The sequence below is a fragment of the Macaca fascicularis genome, chromosome 4 (genome assembly GCF_037993035.2).
Source record: "Macaca fascicularis isolate 582-1 chromosome 4, T2T-MFA8v1.1".
Classification (NCBI taxonomy): Eukaryota; Metazoa; Chordata; class Mammalia; order Primates; family Cercopithecidae; genus Macaca; species Macaca fascicularis.
In genome coordinates this window covers 30,955,635-30,972,676 of record NC_088378.1, presented here as the reverse complement: position 1 = coordinate 30,972,676, position 17,042 = coordinate 30,955,635, and the positions used below count along the sequence as shown (strand labels likewise).

Below are 17,042 nucleotides of genomic sequence, written 5' to 3'. Positions count from 1 at the left end.
CCCTTGGACTGCAATTCTTCCCTGAAACTCTAGCCTGTAGGCCTGCTCCAGTAGATTTTGGACTCTAAGCCTCTATGGTCAAGTGAGCCATTTTCTTAAAATAAATTTCCTTTTATATACATACATCCTATTGGTTCTATTTCTCTGGAAAACACTGAATAATACAGCTTCTTTTGTAGGAGGTAGCTAATATCTCCAAAGGTTTCTGAAAAACTATCAATTTCTCAAATTAAATTGGGTTACTAATAGTAAGGGGCTCAATGAGGAACAGTCAGAAAGCTAGAGATGTTCATTACACATAATAATATACAAAGATAGTGTTGAAGTTCTGACGGGGAAGGGCACATTAAAGATATGAAGCTAATCTGGAAAGAAGTCACAGGATGCTTCCTAAAGGAAGAGACAGAGGGAGAGACATGAACTGGAGGGGAAGAAGGAAGGTATTCTAATTCAGGGGAATAAAAGTGGACACAGTCTCTCACTGAGGCAAAAATACAACAGCATGTGAAGGAGATGATGTTGTGCCAGACCCTTCAGCAGCCTGAAAGCCTCTGCTTTCTGTCTCTTGCAAGCCAGCTGCCATGTAAGAACTGCAACTAACTCAATGCGGTGAGAAGTCCAAACCACAGGGAAAGGTGTTGGGGGCAGGGGGAGTGGGGAGCAGAGGGAGAGAGAGAGAGAGAGAGAGAGAGAATGAGAGAGAGAGAGAGAGATGGGGGAGAATGCACACAAAGAGCACCTATGTGCAATACATGTGAGTGAAGAAACCTTTTAAGAAGTTGCTCCCCAGCTGCCCTAGCAATCCAAGTTGATGTCAAAGATTAAAGATGAATCACCAAGTTGAGCCCTTCTTGGACACCTTAGCTCCAAATCATAAGTCAAATAAAATGGTAGTTTTATGCTATTAAGTGGGTTTAGAGATGCATTTATCAATGCAGGAGTAAATTCCTGGCACATATATCATCTATTAATATTTGATGTATGAATGGTCAGAGAAAAAATATCCCAGATGTTAGTGAAGGAAACAAATGATCAGAGAGATAGGATTAAACTAGAAAACACATTGCCACTGAAGTCCAAGATATTATTGAATGGGATGGTGGGAACAATGTATTCAACAGAGAGAATAGTGATGCAATGAAAATGATTAATTTTGTTGAGGTCCATACTGATCTCATATAGAACAATTTTTATGAGTGAAGAGCAAAACAAAAATTGAGCCAGAATAAGATTTGTTTTTGGCAAATTAATAATATATGATATTTTCAAAATATTATGGTACTTTAGACTATTAACAATTATGAGCAAGTTCAAAGAAAGATAACTTACTGCTTATTTTACTAGCGTGAGTTTATTTTGTAAAGGATATGATTTATAAATAAAATGTATATATCAATTTATTTGAGAAGCAATAAAATATATGTATAAATTTATCGTACAAATTTCAATTTATAGAACTTACAACCACACAAAAGCAATGAAGCTGTCTTAATGAAAATAAAAATTTGAAATGTGACCTTACAAGTAATGGTTACTATCTAATATCAAGTCTCAGCAGTCCACTGATTTGAATAATTTGTTTTGGATGCACAATATTGAGGTGCTCCGTGGTGCTTCCTTCATTCAACCACTGTTACAAGAGTGAATATGCATACACCTAAAAAGAAGGATATAAAGTATAAACTTCCAAGTGAATACCACATTTGTAAGAGTTTCAAAATATAGGTAGAGATGGCATAAGAAGCTTTATTCCAATATCCTCAAAAAGTTAGCCTAGGAGTTAAGATGAGTATCACAGTCTCTCCAGTGTGTTAAAATATACTGTATATTGTATCATATATTTTTTTACTTTTTAAAATAGTCCAAACTTGTTTAGAAATTATATTTCTATAAACATTTGTGTGACTCTGGAAGCTTCTCTGTAGAACACTTGTAAAACTACTGGTTTAGATTAAACAAAAGGAAATCTTCAAGGCACTTTGCTTTCAGCATACTATTTTAAATATAAAGCAATTTCATCTGCGTATACAAATTATATTCTCCATGCTCTAATCTGGTTTTATTTTATCTTTAATTGCAATTTTACCAAATTTCAAATAAAAGTGTTCTTTAAATTTTTTAATATAAAACTTCTCATGAAAAGTAGTAATTTATTTCTGTATTATCTGCTTTTTAGAACTTTTTGCCCTTTTTTGTATAAAGATCTTGATGACAGGCTGTATGGCTCACTAAATTCCACCCAATACCATGCAAGGACAATGGGATAGTCTTTCAGTTTGCTTATATTATTAGCTATTATGTCAGTATTAAAGATATCAGAAAGCATTTTAGCCTCATAGATGAGGCAGACAGCAACTAAATAAGTACTGTCGCACCTGTTAGTCTCAATCAAGACTTTGGGTATCGCTAGCAAAGAAGCATGTTGGGGCATGAGTAGAGGCTCAGCCGTGTCTACTTCAAGGTTGGAATTGCCCTAACCCTGCAAATAGCTTGTAATATGGACACCTCTGTTTTGGATACAAGAGGAAGAGAACTATTCTGATGTTACAGTTTATGAAATGTAACACCATTGTCTGGTTCTGTTATTAAGTGCAGTTGTTCACACCTAACCACATATTTATCATCTTGCATTGTTATCTCAAGATATTTATTCTCTAATGAATCTCTAATAGCTTTATGCAGGAGGTCTTGTCTCCCCTATTTAGCTGTAAGCTCTTTGAAGACAATGGGCAGTGTCTCATAATTTTACTTGCCACTGTACACAGTAGTTTGGGTCACACAGTAGGCAGGCAATAAAGGTTGATTAACTACTTAATATAATACTTATGAACCTCCCCTCTCATGTCAGTGGCCATGCTAGGTACTATGTGCACAATAGTGAATATGGTTCTGTTCCCTTCAAGAATTGCAAAAGCAAAAAGGCATGTACACACACACACACATACACACACTCCTATATATTGCTATATATGATTTTCTGGATTACAATCGCATTAGAACTTAGTTGAATCTCAAACTTGTTGTATTATTAATATTACCATAGATAAATCAGAGTTTTGCTGTTCACTTACCAAAGACCAAATAAAAATTTTTATAACATGATTAATGTGAAAGTGTTAATCATGTTATAAAAATATAGAGACTTTTATTCTAAAGAAGAAGGTTTTTATTTATTTTTATTATAATTTTGAAGTCTAGGCATAATAACTTAGCAAGGAATCATAATTTAGAAATTAATAACTTAGTGTGAAAATTCTTTGTATTTCAGTTCTTCATTATATTTTCTGAATGATAAATTCTGTTAAAGTTTTGTGTTCTCTAAGAAAAACATTTAGAAAATGGTTCATGTTGAGGACTTCTCTTCATTGTGCATTATAAATATAAAGAAACTTAAGGTAAATCTTTATGCCACTGAAGGATCCTCTTCCAAGTTGAAACTTACCTTAAAATCTGCATGGTCTTGAATCTCTTGAACTCTGAGCCTGCCCTGAGGCCCAGGATTTCCTATTTGCAAGCATAGAGCAAAGAACATTAGGAAAAACAAGATAGAAAATCAAAGAAGAGATAACTGAAACCTGGGAAGGATGGTAAAATACAGATGGAGTTTTGAGATGAACGTTGTATTTCATCCTTCCCTTCATTTCCCAGAACCTCTCGGCTTTCAGTATGAAGCAATGTCTTTGCTAGGGATGGAATTGTGTTTCCCCCACTTTATATTTTGAAGCCCCAACTTCCCATGTTGCTGTATTGGAGATAGGGTCTATAAATAAGTAATTATGGTTAAATGAGGTCATAAGAGTGGGGCCCTGATCTGGCAGGTTTAGTGCCCTTATAACAAGAGACACCAGAGAGCTTGCTCTCTCTCTCTCCCCCCTCCCCCAACTTGGATAAGAACAAAAGAGAGGTCACACGAGCACACAGTGAGCTGATGGCAGCCTGCAAGCCAAGAGAAGAGGCCTCAGAATGAAACCTGCCTTATCAATACCTTGATCTTGGACTTCCCAGCCTCTAGATCTGTGAGAAATAAATTTCTGTTGTTTAGGCCTGCCTCTCTGTCGTATTTCATTATGGCAGCTGGAGAAGACTAATATAGTCTTCAAGGTTCAAGCTCTGAACTTCTTATAAGTGGTAAATCTCCTTCAGGATAAAACCGAATTGGAAAATTCTTGATAGAGTTCACAAAATCTCTGAAATATGTGCTAATCGGAAAGAAGAGCAATTTAATCTCTCATAGTGATAAATTTCAGCATACTGTATGATTAAGCACATAGATAGATGCCTTGCTACTAGCAAACACCATTTCCCAGGAGGATTCAGGCCTGTCCGGGCTGACCTGACTATTCAAAGGGTGCTACATGCCTCAGAGATTGATATTTGGATATGGGGATGGATTTAGATTCAAATTGCTGGCATTTGGATTCATGCAGCTATTGGCTCTTTGATCTACAACCCTGAAACGAATTCCGAACCTGAAAAATACACTAGAGTTAGGATGAAGCAAAGTAGGAAAGGGGCAAATTGATGTACCCACGTTCACTAGTGACTATTGCCGTATTGAAGAATATTGAATTTTGGAGGTAATTTTTTATTACACTGTGATACATATGAAGTGGTTGTGATTTAGACACGTAGAGAGTTGTGTGAGCTTTCCAACGAAATTTAAACTTTTTGGTGCACAAGACTAGCATTTTTATTTTGTTTTCTTTGTTTGTTTATGTATGTATGTACTGAGACAGAGTCTCGCTGTCTCCCAGGCTGGAGTGCAGTGGTGCGATCTCAGCTCACTGCAAACTCCGCCTCCCAGGTTCACGCCATTCTCCTGCCTCAGCCTCCGGAGTAGCTGGGACTACAGGTGCCCACCATCACGCCCGGCTAATTTTTTGTATTTTTAGTAGAGACAGGGTTTCACCATCTTAGCCAGGGTGGTCTCAATCTCCTGACCTCGTGATCCACCCGCCTCGGCCTCCCAAAGTTCTGGGATTACAGGAATGAGCCACCATGCCTGGCCAGCATTCAGCATTTTATAAAAGTGATAAAAATAGTCTTCTAGGAGGTACTGAATTAGGAGATAACAGTGAGATACATTTATTTTAAACTGAGAGTCAGAAGTAGCTGGGGAATGTCAATTTAATAAATGAATATTTTATATTCTCAAAATCACAAATAGCAGCAAATACAGTAGTTGACTTAGGTTACAATGTGCTGTGATACTTCAGTGAAAAAAGATTCAACATTTTACCGTCTATATATTTTTGTGAACATTAATGACTGATTTTTTTTCCCCTGGTCTGTTTACAATTGTATAGATAAAGGCATTGTATCTACAAGAGAGAGAAATGTTACAGATCGATCTTAACCATTCCACATGGACCCAAACTTGCAAGCCAATAGCAGGAATGATGAAAACATTCCTTCTTCTACAAGGAAGATCAAGTTTAAGTTTACAAAGAGACAAACAATCCATTGTTTGGAGTTGTCTTTCCCTGGTCAAAAGATCTTTTTCATGCTTAGAAATGCTTATGACATTTTTTAATTGAGGATTTCATGCTTCACACTTCAAGTCAACGAATTTTCCTATGAGAAAGAATCTTTGTATGGAAATTGAAAAGAAACTGGTTATTATGCCATTATTATTAGCATTATCTATTTAGTCATGAAAAATATGACATATATTGTTTAAATTTTCTAAGTGAAATCTGTGGTTATTTTCATGCCCTTTCTGAAATGTCTGAGTTTTAGGAAAAATTTCCATCTAAATCAGAGACCAACAGAACTTGAAGACATGGTCTTAGAAGAGATAGTTTGGGAAAGAAAATTTTACATTTCCAGAATATCGTAATCATCCTTTCTCATGTCCTTTAGTTTCTTTCTCTTCTGCTGAATAGGAAGCAGTTGTGTTTATCCTTGAAAAAAATATGGCACAGATGATTATTAACACTTTTTTCTTTTCCTTTGCCTCTGCCCTATTGCTGTAGTGACTCACATCTAAATATGCCACTGACAGTTGATACAAAAAGGCTAAATTTTAGAATTCTGCATGGTGGTTCAAACACTTACCACTCAATATACAGAATTCATGGAAAAGCTTGATATCCTTCATTCTGAGATACCTAAGAAGGTAGGCCCATCCTGTTCCCTATTGTATTAAGTTTCATCCTTCGTTGCCAAAGAATTGATCCTGATATAAGTCCATCAGAGTAATTTTTAAAAATCTCTTCTTAGCATCAAAATCTATCTTGTCACCTCTTACTCTTAATAAGCCTCAAGTACATAATGGATAAATTTGGTAGGCCACAGGGGATGGGTGGGTAGGCCACCTTCCCAACCCTTACAACTCAGGAGTATGCTTAAGTAGGGATGATACTACTTGAAGAGCCTTTTCTTTGCCTAACTTTTATCTGTTCAGTGGGATATTCAAACAGGTGATTATCTTCCTTAGGAGGTAAAGGGAGGAAGGAGAAGGGAGATGAAACACCTGGTTTGGGGGAAGGGATTGTTAGAGAAATAAAAGCTTGAGGAGGATTTTATGCAATTTTACCAGATGTTTTTCCACATCATACCATGAATTCTTTAATAAAATCTGCCTCTAATGCATTATGAGTGAAATATGTTTCTGGGGTGGGCAGAAGTGCTGGCTTCTGATCCATGTTCACGTGAAGACCTCCATGAGAGGTCACCACGTGTGAGCAAAGAGATGCATCCACAGTAGGGCACAGCCACTTCTCTCTTCTTTCTCTCTATACAAAGACTCCTGCCCTTCCTGAAAACTTGTTGACTTTTGAGATAGTAGCAACTTTGGAAGAAGAATTGTTTTGAAAACTTAACCTCTCTAAGCCTCATTTTTCTCATCTGTGAAAGGGGGATAGTAAAAATACCTGTCTCATAACATTGTGTGTATTAAATGAGATCATATAAATAACTTCCTTAGCATAGTACATTACCTGTAGTTAAGTACTCAGTATCTGTTAGATATTCTTGTATGCTGCCTTAATAGAAAAGAAAAGTCTGTAGATCTGTATGACTTATTTCTAGTTTAATAAAACAACTGGACCAACTCTGTCCTGGAACACTGGTCATCATGAAACCCAATAAGCAATCAAAACGTTCCCCAAAAGGGAAAAAATATGGGCCAAAGTATCATGTATATTCATACACACACATAAATAACATAGAAATTACAGAAAATAAAAGAGGAAGATTAATACTGGAATCAGTTTGCAGACCTCTTGAAAAGAAAGGGGTTTAATATTTCTGAAGAATAAATCCTTTCAGTTTACTCTAATCCACATTACTGGAACACTGAAAAACTAACAGATTCATAGTTGAATCAAAAAAAGAGCTCTACATCATGATTCTATAAAATTGTTTTAGTTTGTCCAGCTTAATATTTGAATCCTAGATTATCTGAGCTCTTATTCTGGGACTAGTCCAGCTAATGTCTTAATATTTTTAATTTCATTTAATTTTCACAGTCTCTCTGGATAAGTAGGTATTTTCAGCTCCATTTTGCAGATGAGAAAAATAATTGAAATAAAACATTTTTCTGTTTTTATGTTTTCAGTCTTTTCTTCTCTCCCGTGTCTGTGAAACCAGAATTTCAAATCTTTATAAATATTTCTTGCTTTATATCAAAACGAAATAAAATAAAAGCTGGATTTTACTGGGACAAAACAATATATGTTGAATTTCAAAGGCAATACTAGACGATATGCAAAATTTCATGTGGTAGTTAACTGAAAATGTATTACTTGATTGTATTACTTAATATGTGAGTCCTTCACATATTGAGAATATAAATTTATTTAGGGTAGAAATAAAGGAGATGTTTTTTGAGACAGATGTTTGAGGAGAACTGTTGGAGCGCTATGAGTCTACTTTCTACCCCCAGCCATGGGAATGAGGGGTGCAACTTCTTAACCCTAGCTCTTCTAAGAGGGACTTCAAGGGGCCCACTGTAGAACATGTCATAGGGATGTGATGCAGTAGGAGGCTGTGAGATGTATTGCTGGAGGCAACAGTGGGGGGTTGGGAACAAGCAGCCAAATGAGAGGTACTGTCTGCATCAAGGGAGTTGTAGCTGGAGAATCTACCTAGGGGCCAAGTCAGCTTTTATGCTTTTGTGCTATAATAACAAGGCACTTGGATATGGAGGACACATGAAGCTATCATTAAAAGCTGGTGTGATGCCAATACAAATTTTAAAAATGCATAAAAAGACCTCTGGAAAGATCTTCTCATCTAATGATAAAAAAGATGTTTTATCATTAGAAATGAGTATGACATTTACTGAAAATTATTGTTTGATAAAATAAAGCCTCTGTAGAAAAGGTTCTAAACATAGTGATATTACTTGATCTAAAGAGGAGGTAGAAATTACTGAATAACAACTCTCAGTCATGAAGCATTTTAACATAGAGGAGGTGACCAGACACTAGTCTGCATCTTTTTACCCCAGATTATTGAGGATAATTTAAATTGTTGCAAGAAATTTAGACACAGTAACAGAAAATTTTTCTGAGGGTGAAAGATTAAACAATGGTATATTTCCTCAAGTGGCACCAGTGGCAGATCCTTGGCACCATCTTTCAAGGTTTGTTTGAAAGTTGTCCCTCTTGATTGCCAAGGAATGGACCAGTTGGCCCTTTAAATTTCCTTCTACTCATATGAGCCAATGAATGCCATCAAATAATGAAGAGTTTTCTCTTGTGCAAAAGTAGGCATAATACATTTTGCACTCTTGTGCAAAAGTAAACATAATCATTTGCATAATTATGCAAAAGTAAGCATAATAAATTTTTCTGAAAGCTGTTAAACCTTTTTTTATTATATGCAGTGCTTGCACTAGGGGAGACTAAGGTTCACACATGGATAGCATAAACCCATATAATTATACTACATGTCTGCAAATAATTAATTTTCTTTGTGCATGTAATTTGTGTGTCATTGCCCAAACATCCTCTTTCAAAAATGTAACTCAAAATGTGTTGAATGGGGCATCAAGCTTTTTAGGCTTCATGGTGACATATTTCAAGAATAAGTTATAACAGACATGAAAGTCGACAGTTGGCCTGTCTTCTGTGGGGCCCAAGAGTAGTTACTGGATGAGTGAGGAGTAATTGTAAAGACTGAAGGAACTATTGAGTTCCAGACAGAAAATTGCCATATCATGAGCCCATAGCACGCAGGAAATTGGCAGCCAGCCTACAGAGCCTGCACTGGGCGGGTGGACCTTACTACTGCTCCATTTTTTAATTTAATTTAATTTTTTTTGAGTTGGAGTCTCACTTTGTTGCCCAGGCTTGAGTGTAGTGGCGTGGTCTCGGCTCACTGCAACCTCTGCCTCCTAGGTTCAAGTGATTCTCCTGCCTCAGCCTCCTGAGTAGCTGGGATTACAGATGCATGCCACCATGCTTGGCTAATTTTTGTATTTTTAGTAGAGATGAGGTTTCACCATGTTGGCCAGGCTGGTCTTGAACTTCTGACCCCGTGATCCACCTGCCTCAGGCTCCTAAAGTGCTGGGATTACAGGTGCGAGCCATTACACCTGGCCTTACTACTGCCCCTTTCATCCCATAAACTGGAGATGCGCACCTCCTACTGTGTTTTCTCTTTCCTTTCCTTGTCACTTATGACTATAACTCGGTATGGAGACTGACCATCTTTTCACATCCATACACTCTGATTGGACTCCCTAACCTTTCTCTCTTGATCTAATACAGTTTTTTCCCCGTAGCAGTGACTTAGTTCAAATCTGTCTACAGCAGCATGTTATCTGCTCCTAACATTCTTGGGCTGGGGCCAAAATGATGTAACACTGCACGTAAAGTCCAGGACTGCTTCTTGCAGCAGTAGAGCAGCTTGCTGTTGACTATGGAATGTCATAAGACTGGGTGAGCTCAGTGGTTCATAGCTCAGGGCAGTATTATCATAGGGTAGGGTTTTGTATTTGTGTGGAGGCCATTACTATTTTGTAAGTAGTGTCCAGGGATGCAAATGTCTTGCAATGATTGGGATAGTCCAGCACTACAAATAATTGTTTAACTTCATATGCCAACAGTGCTTCTGTTGAGAAGCATGTTTAGATTTAGAATTGTCCCATGTTGGCCTGAACAGCCAGGTAGCAACCTGAAGTCACTATGACTCTTTGCCAAGGAGATTTCATGTGGAAGAAATGCTTGTTTTATATTATTTGCCCAAAGCATCATGCATTACTTATAAATGGTAACAACTTATTTCATCCATGAAATTGGGATCCTACCAAGGGATACAGGTCTTTGAACATTTCTACCATTCTAGTTAAATAAAATACACATACACACACACACAAAACACACACACACACACATGCACACGCACAAAGAAGTAGCTATCATTTAGTGAAAAAAATCACTTGATTTGTAGATTCAGAAATTCTTCATTTTGAACACCTCTTCAGCACTTGGTAGGATGCAACCTTGGCCAAGATATTAGTTCCATTTCTATATCTGTGGAGGAAATATAATATAGTACAACGTGAATTGCTGAGAAACTGTTTAATGTTGTCCTGCTACAATGGCTTGGTGACTGAAAAATGGTCACTAATAATCATAAATGATAATAACGTTAGGAGTAGTGTAATTATTCAGAGTAAGAAAAACCTGAGCTGTAGTATCTTGAATCCAATTGATACTCCATTCAATGTGACACAAAACATTCTCATGTAAAGTAAATATAACTTAGTCTTGATGGGATGGTGAAAAAGATAATACTCTATGGTAATAAATGTACAAAACTTCTGTGGAGGAGGAAATGTGGTAAAGAGGAAATTATTTTGTTTTCTGGTACTACTTTTTCTCCTAATTAATTATACGGCACCTTTCCAACACAGGTTTTGTTGTCTTTAACTTTAAAAGCTGAAGACCTCTTTAAGAGCTAAAGATTCAATTACTCAGTAATATAATATTACCCATTAAAACCCCCTACTGTGAGTTTTGTTGCTGTGAGCTTTCATTTAGAAGAACTATTGTGTAATTAGCAGCATCTTGGTATAATTCAGTTTTGGAGGGTGAGAACATTGAAACCATAGGCGCTCACTCTATTCATCCATCATGTACATCTGTTTACAAGAAAGAGCTATACTATGTTGAAGTACAAATATCCTTAGGAAAAAAGTGCGTAACAAGATGACTTTTTGAATTCATATAAGACAAATAATGGTCCTATGTCATTTCTTCCTATCAATTCCAGATGCATGCGGAGATTTACCAGACTTTCCAGTAGTTGCTTTGTTGTTCATGTCCCTAGTGAATCTACAAGAAGATCTATTGTTCTTTTAAAAGAATACTTTGTTGCCTGGCCTCCCTAGCACAGCTGAAATTTCAGGTGCAGTGGTTGGTGTGTTGGCCAGGGGTGGTGGTGGAGAGTTGCCTTAGTTCCCTTGAACTATATTTTCAAATTCTTTAATGGACCTTAGCAAATGCAGAATTAGTTTTTAGTTGTGCCTAAAGCAATTAGCTAGAGAATGTTAAGTAAATAGAATGTTTGAGAAAGAGCAAATTTCAATTTGCCTTTTCTCATTGGGATCCTGGACTTGAGAATTTGGTCCCTTGCCCTACTGTCTCATTTATAGCTTTTGTTCTTGATTTATAGGAATAGGGCATATACTCGTTTCTCCATAAATGTGTAGTATTGGAGCCCAATTGGTTTAATAAATCTCTTATAAAGCAATGAAAATGTGTTTTTTTTAAATAGAAGTCTTTGGAGACTATTAGCTAATTAAATAAATTATACACAAAGATTAAACAGTGTAGAAAAATACAAACTAGAATTATAGGATAAATTATTTTATGTTAAAAGTTAGGAAACAACAGATGATGGAGAGGATGTGGAGAAATAGAAACGCTTTTACACTGTTGGTGGGAGTGTAAATTAGTTCAGCCATTGTGGAAGACAGTGTGGCGACTCCTTAAAGATTTAGAACCAGAAATATCATTTGATCCAACAATCCCATTACTGGGTATATACCCAAAGGATTATAAATCATTCTACTATAAAGACACATGCACATGTATTTTTATTGCAGCACTGTTCACAATAGCAAAGACTTGGAACCAACCCAAATGTCCATCAATAATAGACTGGATAAAGAAAATGTGGCACATATACACCATGGAATACTATGCAGCCATAAAAAAGGATGAATTCATGTCCTTTACAGGGACATGGATGAAGATGGAAACCATCATTCTCAGCAAACTAACACAGGAACAGAAAACCAAACACTGTAAGTTCTCACTCATAAATGGGAGTTGAACCATGAGAACACATTGACACAGGGAAGGGAACATCTCACTCCAGCGCCTGTTGGAGGGTGGGGGGCTAGGAGAGGGATAACATTAGGAGAAATACCTAATGTAGATGATGGGTTGATGGGTGTAGCAAACCACCATGGCACCTGTATACCTATGTAACAAACTTGCACATTCTGCACATGTATCTCAGAACTTAAATTATAAGTAAAAACTTATTAGTATTTTATAAAAATTAATTATGCATGTGTTAATACTTCATTACTGTATCACACTATAATAATTTGTTACATGATAATGATATATTTATATTTAGTTAATAATCTTGTATAATTTATAGTTTTCATAATTTTGTGTACAGGGGAAATGTTAGCAGTCAATGAACTCAGGTGATCAGAAAATAAAACTTTGTTATCTACATGAACATTATTCTTATGGAGGCAGAAACATTTATTGAGACAATGTACCCTTCACTCCTGTTCTCAAAGTTGTATTTGCATTCTGAAACATTTAGGCAAGTGTGGACACTCCTCCCCATAAGCCATGGCTCTACATACCCAAACTGTTGTCTGTTTGTGCGAGAATACACCAATTTTTCCATCTGGTGCTCAGTACTTCCAGATACCTCTGAGCCGTCTTCATTTCTGCCTGCAGGCCCCTTCAGGTCCTGGCACAACTGAAATCTGAGCAAGGCTAGTTAAAGTGATGACATCCTTTGCCAGTTCATTATAAGTGACTTCACAATCATAGTGGCATAGCTGCCACTTTCAACATAAAAGGTTACTGAAGAAATTGTGGCTGTGAGCAAGAATAAAAATGAATGATGCTATTAGGTGCCAAAGAACATGATCCTACCTAGGAACACTCAGAACCATTTGGGGAGAGTTTTCTGAAGACTAGATTGGGCAGAAATAGAACCAGAACGTACTATTGGTTATGTTGTTATTACCTTATCCTACCCAGAGGTTAGCGTAGTGTGAAAAATACGAGTTGTACTCATCTTTCTAAAAATGTGTAAGATAATAAAAATTACACATACACAATGGATAAGAGATTTTCATCAAACTTTCAGATCTCAACTCAATTTCTTTTTTTTTTTTTAACCCAGATTTATGTAATTTTCTATCACCCTTGTGTTTTCAGTTCCCATGGACAGCTCTTCAGAAACTCATGAAGACATAAGGTTCTTCAAAAGAGGAGACTTTCAGAACATGAGCAGGGAAATTATCACTTGATAGATGACAAGCATTGTGAGAAACAACAGTTTTCCCTCCTTCATTCCCTTCCTGGTTATCTTTCCTGTCACATGAAGAAGAAATGAAACACCAGAGAGAATCAAGTTATCATCATCTACACCAGTCACTGTCACTGGTTAAGTATTGGTTTAATAGTCCATTCTTCATATAAGATGATACCTGACCCACCAGTCACTGTACATGCATTTTGAATTGTTTCCCACACGTGGCATTGCAGAAGTGTCTTGGTCACTGTGGGGGCTGCTACTCTAAAGCAGGAGTTTTCAATCTTCATTGTTCTTGTTGCAGAACCCTTTGTTTAGAAGCCCAAGATGTAAAACAGATGAAAACAGAGCTGCTTTGTTAGAAAGAGGCACATGAGAGGGATCACAGTGTTTCTCTTTAGCTCCTCTGAGGACTTTGAAGACCCCTGCTCTAATGCAACTCTAACTTGTTGATTGCAGCAAGATTTAGGAACACTATGAGTTTGTCCTGAAAGGCGACTCTCCAAGTGGGGAGACACAGATGATTAAGGGGCTCTGTCTCTGTTTCCTTTAGTTTCATATTCATCTTAGTTCTTGCACATGTCAGATCCACTCTCATCCTCATGACATACTCCTGGTAAATCATAGGCTCTGAGTTTCTCATTACAGAGCTGATTGGTTGTAATTTCCTGCAACTAAAAGCCAAGTGATTACACCCCAAACTTTAAGTTCAAGGAAGGATGGAGATTAGGCTTGTTTTCTTCAGGGTGTCATCCCCATTGTATAATGTGCCTGGCATACACTGGGAATTCAATAAATATATGTGGACAGAATTGAATGAAGGCACACATGGACAACCAAGAGACATGAAGAAATATAAAGAGTGCAATAAATTAAGTGCATAGCTTTCTAGAGCAGCGATGGCACTCTCGCCACTAAACTTATGAACTTGTTTGATTTCATTATTCGTTTTGAGTCAGATGCCCCCCAGAGGTTCTACTAGCTTTCCCTGGGCTCTTATGACTTACCTCCTGGCCTGCTTTTTCTTAGTACCATCTTAAAATTACCTTCCTGGATATATTTTATATACTCTTCTCTATAATACACCTTGGCATGCCCATGATTAAGACAAAGAGAGCATGATACTTTCCCACAGCTAATGGAGTGCTTGCCTTTGATTTCTGGGAATTTTTGTGTGATTACTTCTTTATTCTGTTTAAGAACTACCAGAAATAGGTCAGGCGTGGTGGCTCATGCCTGTAATCCCAGCACTTTGGGAGGCTGAGGTGGGCAGACCACCTGAGGTCAAGGGTTCAAGACCAGCCTGGCCAACATGGTGAAACCTCGTTTCTACCAAAAGTACAAAAATTAGCTGGATGTGGTGGTGCTACTCGGGAGACTGAGGCAGGATAATCGCTTGAACCTGGGAGGCGGAAGCTGCAGTGAGCCGAGATTGTGCTCCTGCACTCCAGCCTGGGTGACAGAGTGAGACTTGTCTCAAAAAACAGAAAAGAAAAGAAAAGAATTACCAGAAATAACCTCATCTGTCAGGTTAACCCCTCCTTCTATACCTAGTGAATGAGCTTTACTTGTGTAGTCCTTAATGTGTAGCCATATCTAAATAGAATTCTAATAAGAGTGATATATATATAGAGGCATAGGAGAAAAGTGATCTTCTGAAATCTATAGAAAGCACTCAGAGTGAGAGGAGGGTGGTTGGAAGGTAGAGTAAATTGAATAACGACCCCTAAAGGATGCCAAGTCCTAATTCTTGGGACCCATAAATGTTACCTTAAAAGGAAAAAAGTATTTGTAGACGTGATTGAGTTACATATTTTGAGACAGAGAGAATATCCTTGATAATCACGGTAGACCCTAAGTGCAATCACATGTATCCTAAAAGAGAGTGGTCGAGGGAGATTTGACACAGACAGTAGAGAAGAGGATACACACACAGAAAAGACAATGTGAAGAGAGAGTCAGAGATTGGAGCAAAGAAGACACAAGCCGAGAAATGTCAGCAGCCACCATAAATTGGAAGAAGCAAGGATGCAGTCCCCTCCTAGAGCCTTGGGAGTGGGTATAGCATTACTGGAGTCTTGATTTTGTCCCGGTGATACTGATGTTGGGCTTTTGGCACCCAGGACTGTGAGAGAATAAATTTCTGTTGTTTCAAGTGACCAACTTTGCAATACTTTGTTACATGAAACAAATACAGCAGGAAATGCACCCCTTTAAGATCTAGTATTACATGTCTTCAAGCTGCTCATTGACAAGTGTTGCTAGGTTTAGGCACATCTACTGTGTGTGTGGGGGGTGAGTGGGTGTGTACATAGTTACGTACATCCATATATATATATGAAGAGTATCTGTATTATCAGCTATTTCCTTATGGTTGAAATATGTAAGAGTTTTCTAAATCTTGGGGGATAAGAGAGAGAAGTTTTTGAGAGGCCAGACCACCACCATGAAAAACAATTTTTTAAAATTTTTGTGATGGAGTCTCCCTCTATCACCCAGGCTGGAGTTCAGTGGCATGATCCAAGCTTACTGCAACCTCCACCTCCTGGGTTCAAGCGATTCTCCTGCCTCAACCTCCCAAGTAGCTGGGACTACAGGCGCCTGCCACGACGTCTGGCTCATTTTTATATTTTTAGTAGAGATGGGGTTTCACCATGTTGACCAGACTGGTTTCAAACTCTTGACCTCAAGTGATCCACCCGCCTTGGTCTCCCAAAGTGCTGGTATAATAGGTGTGAAGCATCATGCTCAGCCCATGAAAAACAATTCTGATCTATAAAATAGAGAGAAATATAAAATGTATAAAATAAAAGGATGAGTGTGAACCTGATATCACTCTGGGGACAAATACTGTTATCAGACATTAGAATTACTAAGTAGACCTAGGAAGCAGCCTTCTCAGTGGGTTAGGCAGTTAGGTGCTACTGGGATGATAAGGAAAATAGACTAGGGGATTTAGCTGTTAAATAAAATACGATATTTGTAAATTTATGCTAAAGTCTATGTTACCTTGCTGTGCAAAGCCTCTGATTTTTATAAGCAACAAGTTCTGCCTGCCCTCATGCAGATGAATACCTGGAGAATACCTATGTGGATCAAGACCTAGTGCAAGAGGCACTTGTTAATAAAGGGTAGTAAGTAAAAGACCCTGAGGGTTGACACCCCTGGTCCGACAAACCCTCTGTTGGTGAAGCTTGAGGCACCAGCTCTTAAAGGCTTCGGTTGAATTCAGGCCATACTTTTCCCTCTGAGGGGCCTTTTCATGACTGGGAACCTTCTTTCCAAGAGACCAGGCTGGAATAAAACACCTAGTCTTGGCCTCAAAACAGAATGAAGACATTGGGCTTTCTTTAAATTGTGTTCTAGTCAGGGCTTTCCACAAAAGTTATAGATGTCAAAGTTCCTCTAAAAGTTCTAGGTAGTGAAAAGTACAGAATAGCTATCGACATTTTAAAGCCATCTGTGCATGAGCTTTAAATTCTCATCATGTCATGTTAAAAACAAACAAACAAACA

At 37.6% G+C, this 17,042-nt stretch overlaps 1 long non-coding RNA gene across 3 annotated transcripts in view; it reads left to right on the top strand.

Moving 5' to 3' along the window:
- LOC107129410 (uncharacterized) overlaps positions 1 to 15,682 on the top strand; it is a 67,596-nt gene extending 51,914 nt beyond the window's left edge. Inside the window, exons 1-3 of one of the 3 annotated variants that reach the window (XR_012433423.1) lie at positions 11,238 to 11,361; positions 12,062 to 12,262; positions 13,431 to 15,682. This is a non-coding gene — a long non-coding RNA (uncharacterized lncRNA). Of the gene's footprint in view, positions 1 to 5,306; positions 6,227 to 11,237; positions 11,362 to 12,061; positions 12,263 to 13,430 lie in introns of those variants that run through there. The other 2 variants (XR_010586073.2, XR_012433422.1) reach the window with 2 other exon arrangements.
- The last annotated feature ends 1,360 nt before the right edge of the window (positions 15,683 to 17,042 follow it).